Here is a 10,406-nt window from a genome sequence, read left to right on the forward strand (position 1 = left end):
GGACGAAAAAACGAAAGTGGTACAAGTGGTCTCATAACAAAGGTCACAAAGACAACAAAATTTCCGATTGGTGATTGCTGCGATCTAGCGTTAGAGGCTAAGACCGTAAGTAAGCCTTCGAAAGCGTCATTCCAGGCAGCCGCCTGATCGAACATCTGAATCGAAACCGACGGACAATCATTCAATCAGATGGTCTTCTACACAGGCTGATTCTGCATCTAATATCTGCAACGCACATATATTTTGCAATCAGACTTTGAAATAATATTACTATTTGCACATAAACTGAATTTTTGTACCTCTTAGTTTTATGTGCAATCCACATACTATGAAATAAATGCATTTCGAATAGTGTTTATTCAACCGCTCCAATGTGTTTTATTGCGTATTTTAATAATAAATATTTGGTTTGCAAAACAAATAGGAGACATTTTGATTCTAGAATTGAAAACTTTAATCAGAAATCAAGGAGATGCGCATATATATATATATATATATATATATATATATATTTTATAAGTACAATATTTTTAATAATTCAATATTTTTTATTTAATTGAGAAACGAAGTAAAATATGACATGGGAAATTAATTGAGTTGACGGTGTACGATATTGCACACTTGTCTTCCATGCGGAACAAATTCTAGAAAACGATGCCAGCCAGCAGAGCCCAGTTTTGTCTAGTTCTACGGTGACCAAATCAGAAGATAGCCGGTAATAATTGCAACCAGCATGAATTACGTATTATTCCATCACATTTTTGGTACAGACATCGATCTGCCGGCGGTTTATGCCATATGAGAAATTTGATAGAGGGTGTTTTCTTCGATGTTCAGTTGTCACGGTCAATCTTTTATTTTATGTGCGGTAATCATATAAGGAAAATGGATTTCTCTGACTGGATTTTTATGTACAAGCATTTGATTTTCATTTCATGATAATGATGTTTAAAAAGCTAAGCATATACAATATGAAAGATTTTATTTAGAATTTAATTAGTATGACAATATTTTTATGTGCATCGGTCCATAGTTGTTAACCCAATGCCGGCACTTAAAATTCAAGAGCGCGCAATAAAACAAAAGTTGAATGCAAAACAACATGGTTAGTCAACAAATAAAACCGAAGAAAATTTATCTGGTGGATGAAAAATATAAAAGGTGGCGTTACGGTTTTCCATCCTGAATTACTTTATCCTCGATGTTATCAAACAAGACAGTCAAATGATTGGAAACGACTTGAGATGCGGATCAGCTGCTCACATTATCACGGACAAACCTCATCTGACGAAGTAAATAATAGAACACTTCCATCGAGTTCTTCTGCAGATCCACTTTGAAATCGATGCTGGCAGCTAACAAAACAATAGCGCTAATCCCAACAAGTTTGCCGAATGAAATTGTTGACAGGGTATTTTCTCCGATGTTCCTTTGTATCCGACGGTCAATCTTCCATCCGCCGATTCGGACATTATTCCGCCGGTAAAATCAAATTAGAAGATCGCCTTGAAAATGATGACAAGAAAATTATCAGAAATGTTTTCTTCGATGTTCCTGTCGTATTTTATCACCGAACTGCAATCGATTCATACGATCGTTTTGAAAATCGTCACCGATTTTCAAGGCGATCTTTCTAATTGATTTTACCGGCGGAATAATGTCCGAATCGTCGGATGGAAGATTGACCGTCGGATACAACTGGAACATCGAAGAAATACTCCCTATCAACAATTTCATATATGAAGATGCGGCGAGATACAGTTCCGTACCAAAATGTGATGGAATAATACCGTAATTCATGCTGGTTTTACCGGTATTTGATTTGGTCACCGTAGAACTAGACAAAATATGGTGCATGTCAGTATTTTCCGGGCTGCTGTGCTGGCATCGTTTTCTAGAATTTGTTCCGCATGGAAGAAGTGTGCAATATCGCCGTCACCTCAATTAATTTTCCTATGTCATATATTTGTTACCGTTTCTTACAAGCTCGAAATAAAAATATTGAATTATTAAAATATAGCTTATATATATATATATATATATATATATATATATATATATATATATATATATATATATATATATATATATATATATATATATGCATCCATTTCATTAAAATTTTCAATTCTAGAATCAAAATGTCTCCTATTTTGGCGTGGCTTACATCTCTAAGGGAAGCCTCAGATACAGGGTGCAAAATGAAAATTTCCAAATTGAGGACCGTCACGAAATCATGTAAGATTTCAAACGGTAATAACGTCTTTATCTTTCGATGGATTTTCGACCATTTATTTGGCTCAATCGATTCAAATCTCCAGCAATTTGCCAATTATATTGATACTAATGATTATCAACGTTAAACTATTGAAAATGTTATTTCTTTCCAAACCGGGTGAAAATTCAATCCCGTTCATAAATCCCCAACACGGACATCAAATTGCAGTAACGTACGGGCCTTTTGAACCACTGCTTCGTTTTCCCTGTGTATAAAAAGCCCCGTGTTTCGCGTGCGCGCGTCATTTTCATTCTGCATGTCACGGAGAACGGACGATTTCGTTCACACGGGAGGGCTCGTTGATTGAGATTTATGAGTGATGATGCGGATGAAAATTTTTCGTCAGGTGGTGGTGGCGGTCTGGCAACAGCAGTACATCTTTTCATCCGTGTTCCCAACAGCATCGTTGTGAAATGAATCAGTTCTTTTCAGGACCACCATTATGTTTGGAAGGAAAATTAAGTTGAAATAATTTTTGACGTAAACTACGTCTAAGGGGAAGCCTCAGATACAGGATGTAAAACGGAAATTTCCAAATTCGAGACCGTCGCGAAATTAGGATAGATTTCAAACACGAATAGCGTCTTTATCTTTCGATGGATTTTTAATCACTTACTCTGCAGAAGTCGAATGATGGATTGAATCTTGTGAATTTTTGCGTAACTGCTGCCGATTTATTGCAACAATCTCATGAATTTACTCTTAGTCAAACCAAATTCCTCCAATGAAAAATTTAATGCCCTGAAAAGGACAGATTTCAGATCATGCGGATTTCTAATCACCAACACAACAGCAACCATTCGATGGTCTGAATATCATAGTATTTCACTCAAATGCAGTTGCTGGCTCTATGGTTCTACCGCTACACTGCAACAGATTGCCATCGTTGGATTTTCTGTCGCAACGATCCTGTTACGAGCGCTACCTACGCCATCGGTGGGAACGAAGAGTGTGCGTCAGAAGGAGAAGCTGCAAAAATGTATTTGCATGGATGGAAGTTAAACCTGAAACAAGTAGCAGTCTATCTACTAAAATAATAATCTTGAGGGGAAATTTCACTGGTATTGATGCTATCCATGTGAATAAATTTTTGTAGCGTCCCTGACGCACGGTCGTGATTCCGCCACTGACGGAAACTATCAGCCATCACCAAAGCGATTGATATGCACTTTGATCAAAATTCGTCTCGCCTCAAATTATGGCTTAGAGCTGCTTTCACTGATGACACTTCAGACGCAACCGTTGCAGAAATAAACACCACCATAGCCGCCATCGTAGAGGCACGCAAGAAAATTTCATCTGAGTGCTGTTGATGCTGACGACGACGACCGCGCGACCCACACCATCGCCGGGAATAAAATTTCCGGTAGGAGCTCCTCCGATGCCGAAGGTGGTACCATGGTCTGGTCTCCGCGACATCTCGAACGAAAATGGCTCGCGCGCTGGAAGGCTGCTTTCTTGTAATCAATAAATTGAATCTGTAGCCACGCCCTTTGGTGAGTGTTTGACGGTTACACAATATTTGCAGCCATACCGGACAACAAAGAGGCGGGACTAATGAGCCATCTTTATTAAGTATAAGAAAACTGCTCCCCCGCGCGCGTGGCACTTCATTAGAAATGTCGCGGGCGGCGGTCCCAGCATCGGTTCTTCTCAGGGCCACCATCCAATGCAAAGGAAGAGGTGAGGCGAATATTGTTCAAAGAGCAAATTAAGCACTTGGCGACGCCATAATGTTGCCGTCCGTAGCAGAATCACGAGTGCGCCCCGGGAGGAGATGCTACAATTATGAATTCGTATGGATGGCATCAGTGGCAGGCAGGTGAAATTTTCTCAAGATCTTATTTGATTTTGTTGCAGCTTGTGATTGGGAAGGCGGATTATTAACAATCAATCGAAAGATGGAGATGGAGACAGTTCAATCGAAATGATGCCGTCAGTAGCGAAATCACGAATGACGCTTTGACGCGTGGTCTTTGCAAAAACATGTGTGCGTCTTCAGTGATTTGACGGAAGTTATCCTCATTTCTAAAGTTTTAACGGTTAAATACAGTAAAAAGTGCAATTAAACTTGATAAATTGAAATTTAGAAATACCCAAGTTTAGTTAAGCTCATTTAGAATATTTTTCGAAAAATTCGAAAAAGAGCAATGAACAAAACTAAACTATTCATATTATACAAAACTCGGAAATTCAATAAATTTGTTTTAATTACATAAATATATTAGTTCCTTTCAAAATGTAAATTTCATAAGAAATCCAACGAAGTAATTTTGTAATACTCATGGATAATGGCACTAGATTCTTCATTTTACCAAACTGTTTCACGTAGTTTACGTCGGGCGGTCGTGTCTTGTACACAACCCTTAGGATTTTTTTATAAGCAAACCAAATATTTATTATTAACAGGCGCACATAAAACACATTGGGCAGTTAGATAAACACTATTCAATGCATTTATTTCATGTATGCATTGCACATAAAACTTAAGAGGTACAAAATCTACAGTTTTATGTGCAGGAACAATAAAATTTATTTGCAAAGCTTGATTGCAAAAATATATGTTCGTTGCAGATAATATTTAGATGCAGAATCAGCTCAGTGTATGGGTCTCAAAGACTTCTATAAAAGTTCGTTTCAGGTGAAATGATAGCCTTTCGGTACAACTTAGTTGTACGAGAAAACAAAAATGTCCCAATCACACCCACATGATACTTTCAAAACAATAATTTCCAACCAGGAACAACCTGGCAGGATCGCCAAATGTGAGGCCAAATTGCGCCGAATGAGCTATCCGTTGGTTTGATAGCTGACTTATCGAGCGTGCAACTCCGTTGCCTACCTTACGGCTTTTTCAAACGATTTATAGTGAATAATGCACCAACCGAACAAGAGCTGGAAAACCATCCACCACCAGAGAGAATATTAGGAAAAATCACCGATCATAAAGTCTAATTCTCTCGAGATGGCTTAAATAATGAATTGTGCACAATTGTTGTTGCTTTTGATTATTTGGCAAGTCGTCTGATAGCATAATTTTTGTTAGAGCTTCAATTTAAATATATACAACGCTTTGTGCTCAACAACAGCATGTAAGGCTAAGAATTGAGCCATATTATACTCTAGTCAAAGGGATTAAGTTTTAATGTAGTTCAGTCTATCCACTCATGGCGCATTTATCTTGCCTTTCAAAAATTGGATGTTACATACCTTTAGTTAATTTTTTCTTCGCATTATTATTTTTTTCAGTTTTTTGGTTTATTTATATGACTTTGTAGCGTGTCATATTATTTTGTTCGTCAAGTGATTGCATATATAATATAAACAGAACCCCACGTTTTATTTCCAGTATAGGAAAACCATAATTCATTTACATTGGTTCGGTGAGTGTATTTCCAATTTGCATTGCACCGCGCTCTATACCACGTTGCACAACCCGTCAGGGTATTCAAGTGCCATCTCCATTTCATCAGATATGCAAAACACAATCGCACCGAATTAATCTCCAAAGCACTCCCAGTCGCGAGTCGGCCATACTCGGTCCGGTGCTGCGTGTCGCGCTATCAACGCCATGTCCCATTTCAGCCTTTGTTTCGCGGTCGGTTGTCGCCCGGCGCGGTTTCAACAATATGATGCAAACATGTACGGCGGAAGAGTGCGTGAACGAAGGACGACAAAAGCCTATCCGACACGATGCGATGGAAATGCGTCCACCGACACGGCCTCTGCCATCATCGGTAAAAACCGACGAGTCAGGATATGCCGTCGTCATCGGTCGCAATCGGTCCAGAGCAGTGCTAGTGGGCAGAATGACGGGATGTCGGGAGGATAACGAATATAGTAATAAAGTTCAAGTTGCATAATAAAGTAAAAATTTCCTTTAAAATGTCATTTTTTCATTGCCAGCAGATTGGCAAATCTGTTCTCTATATAATAAAAATAAAATGGTCTGTGTTCGTATCCGCATACCCTAACTCGAAAAGGCTGGATGGATTTTCTTCATTCCTTCAACCGATAGGATCCGCAGCTTCCGACAGGTTTATATGATATAACGAATTAAGATGAGTAAATCGTGCAAAACTAAAAGTATGGAAGTATGGAAGTTTTGCAGAACAGTTTACAACGCACATTTTCGCCTACTATGCAGATTGCATGCTAACGTCTGCCGGGTCGACTAGTGTTTTATAAGACAATCAAATAACTTTAACATGAAGTAAATACCTTAACAAAATACTGAAGTTGAAATCTTCTTACAATGTTTTTCCCTACTTTCTTCTTGTGAAAAAATCCTGAAATTATTTCAAAATCCTTAAGGAATTTCTGTAATGTATGCCGAATGTTCCTTGAAAATCATAAAAAAATTGTTCAAGAATTCTCAGAATAAATTTTTGAAACAGATTTTGATATTTTCTCTGAAGGATATCCTAATTCTAAAAGCAGTTGTAATGAATCGATTTCCAAAAAATCTACGGAAAATAGGAGTAAATGATGTATTTTCTACATCTAAATATATTTTGGACTATTGGCTATATTTTGCGTATTTTTCTACTTGGCTTTCGTTAAATAAATAGGAATCACGTGTCTGTTTTGCCTCGTTCATAATCACATTTCGAACCATATTCATTTAACAAAATAAACAAAATATAACTGAGGGTTGTTATATAATCAAATTTCAGTTAAACTCAAATGTTTTTTTTTAAATATTTTTTTCTTATCATCAGAGCGTTTATCCAGCTCTCAGGGTAGATAATAATAGTATCGGGCAAACAATATCGAGGTATGACCACCATCAAGCAATCAAACAAACATCTGACTGCGTGCGACACAAACGGAGTCTGCGCGGTTGATCTCTGTGTGCGATGTGATAGCCCAGTTGTCAAGTGTGCGGCGATGCTGTCATGTCGTGGAGTTTTGTTGCTTTTCTTAAATCCTTGCATGGGTGGATCGATAGGTGATGAATTCTCACACAAAATATTAGGGTCATGGGAGGAAATGTTAGCTTAGGATGTAACGTTGACTTATCAAGCAAATCAATCAATAATTCAAAAATATACATCGAGATATTTATACTGATTCTTGAAAGGACAAGCATCCCGAAATCCAAAACAAAAATCCTCGCGTTTTCAGGGGCACCCAATTCAATTTAAAAGCAACGCAGAACTGTCATCGCAGCATGCGTGAAATAATAGTTTACAATAGTGCTGTCCAATGAGCAGCTCGAAGTTGTTCCCGTCCTGCTCGTTTTTTTTTGTCAACAAATGGGCATGAACAGGACAGGGAGAAACTTCGAGCTACTTCAAGCTCTCATTGGACAGAACTAATGACAGTTATGTTGCTGAACAACTTGCTAAAAATTCCGAATAGAATCGCCTAGAATTCGCCCGGTTACGCTAGTTGGTGAGACTTTTTTTTTGACTTCTAATGGTGAGAAATTTCCGTTTTCAAATACGAAAGGAGTAGCAACTAAGGGGCAATCCAGAGTAAACGCGACGAGCGATGCGACGCGACGCGACTCACGTAAAAGAATAAGAATCATTATCAACAGGCTGTCAAATTGCACTGTCGCGTCGCGTCTACTCTGGCTTGCCCCTAAGGCAAATCAATTTCTTTCGGGATAATGATTTCAGATAATGTTTAAAGTCAAGATCAATTTGCTTTAGGAGGATAGGTAAAGCTTTTCCTATACGTTTGTCATCAACCGTCATCGGTCTTTTGATCGAAAATCGATTTCGCTTGATAAGTGCACGAAGCAGGTGTTGCTCGAGTAATATCACGGCCACAGCCGGCTGAACCCCCAACCCCAATGCAATATATTTGTATGGTTCACCACAATGCAATGTTTATTTGTTGTAATGAATATTTTATGTGTTTTGCCTTTTATGCTCGCTCATGTCGTCGCCTTCTTCACCATCGCATCGGATGGCCACGTGGTGCTTCTTTTTTTGTCACTTTTGAATTTGTTTCAACTTTTCGTGATTTATGTTTGTTTTAGCTCGTTGTGGGATTAACTTGTTTGTAAACAACTTTTCAACGCACCACTACCATCATCATTTGATGGGCAATAAATCTCGCTCTTTATTTATGAGCGTCATACTGAACTGAGCAACGCCTACCGTTTTGCAACCCGCACAACAACGCTGGCTGATGGTATCAAAATTATCATTCGGATTCGTACCCGGTTCTGAATTAGGATCGGGATTGATAGAATACTTACGGCGAGGTAAACACTTTGGTGCAGCTGATCCGCTCGCTGATGTCGCACATGGCCTCGTAGCTGTTATCCCGTTCGGCCCGTATCTCCACGTAGGACGTGTACAGCGACAGCAGGAATCCGGCCAGGCTCAACCCGACCAGGCCGGCCGTGTAGGAACACTTGCAGTTGCTGCAGCTTGAGCTCATTGCGCGGTCCGAATGGTTGACTATTTATTTGCACGATGAAATTGAAAACAAAACGATGGAGCTAATCGCGTGACGTAGATAATGGAGATTAGTTCCAAGCGTTAGGACATTATTCAGCGAAGTTTAGCGCAGCAGAAGGTGAAGAGCGATCCGAAGAGTACCCACCACACGCAGCGAAATCGCGACTACGTCTGTCGTGGGCTTTGTGCATTATCAGACAGCAGCTGCTACCAGATAAAGAGCTTTGAAGAGTACAACACCAGTCCAGGGGCTTCGCTGTATGCGAGAGAATTGCGACGACGCTACGCGACCATGATGCTGATGATGATGTGGTAGTTGTTGATGCTGCCATGACAGAGCAGAACGATGTTGAATATTGGACATATGTACTGGACGAAATCTAAATGAAGGAAAAGGAAAAGGGATTCATCTGTTTGTGAATTGGGACCACCCACGTACATACAATTGATAATGCTTAATTGTTAAAGGAATTGTAAAATAGAAAAATACAAACTTCTTAACGGATACGATATGCGTGTGTCTGAGCGATTTTGTAGGATTGAAATAGAGTTTTATAAGTTTAAAAGTGGATTAGGTTCAAATCATTTAGATCTGCATTTAGATAAAACTTGGATTGCGCTATTGGATCGGATTTGGATGGAATCGGAATTCTATTTAGAAAAAGATTTGGATTCAATTTATATTGGATTTGGATTGAATTCGGTATAGATTTGGATCCGATTTGAACTGGATTTGGATTGGTTTTGTATTGGATTTCAATTGGGTTTGGATTGGATTTGGACTAGATTTGGGTTGGTTGAATAGTTGCAATTGGATTTACTGTGGATTGGATTTAGAAAGGATTCGGATTGGATTTTAAATTGATTTAGATTGGTTTCAGATTAGATTTGGATTGAATTTGTTTTGGATTTGGATTTGGTTTGGATTTGGATTCGATTCGAATTGGATTTGGTTTTGATTTGGATTGGTTTTTGTGTTTTGATTGGACTTGAATTGGATTGGGTTTGGATTTAGATTGGATTTGGATTGAATTAGGATTAGAATCGAATTGGATTTGAATTGGATTTGGATTGGATTTGGATTGGATTTGGATTGGATTTGGATTGGATTTGGATTGGATTTGGATTGGATTTGGATTTGAATTTATTTGAATTGGATTTAAAATGGATTTGAATTGGATTGGATTTGGATTGGATTGGATTTGGATTTGATTTGGATTGGATTTGGATTGGATTTGGATTATATTTGATTTGGATTTGGATTAGATTTGGGTTTGGATTGGATTTGGATTGGATTTGGATTTGATTTGGATTGGATTTGGATTGGATTTGGATTTGGATTGGATTTGGATTGGATTTGTATTTGGATTTGGATTGGATTTGGATTTGATTTGGATTGGATTTGGATTGGATTTGGATTGGATTTGGATTGGATTTGGATTGGATTATGTTGGTTTGGATTGGTTTGGTTGGTTTGGTTTGGTTTGGATTGGTTTGGTTTGGATTGGTTTGGATTGGTTTGTGTTTGGTTTGGATTGGTTTGGTTTGATTTGGATTGGTTTGGATTGGTTTGGATTGGTTTGGTTGGTTTATGTTGGTTTGGATTGGTTTGGATTGGTTTGGTTTGATTTGGTTGGTTTGGTTGGTTTGGATTGGTTTTGGATTGGTTTGGATTGGTTTGGTTTGGTTTGGTTTGGATTGGTTTGTGT

The 10,406-nt window shown here is 38.5% G+C and overlaps 1 pseudogene; it reads right to left on the bottom strand.

The window, feature by feature from the left end:
- The window catches only part of LOC134207544 (uncharacterized), a 36,732-nt pseudogene extending 27,958 nt beyond the window's left edge, over positions 1-8,774 (bottom strand).
- Positions 8,775-10,406: the final 1,632 nt, after the last annotated feature.

This window comes from Armigeres subalbatus, chromosome 1 (genome assembly GCF_024139115.2).
Source record: "Armigeres subalbatus isolate Guangzhou_Male chromosome 1, GZ_Asu_2, whole genome shotgun sequence".
In the NCBI taxonomy this organism is placed as follows: Eukaryota; Metazoa; Arthropoda; class Insecta; order Diptera; family Culicidae; genus Armigeres; species Armigeres subalbatus.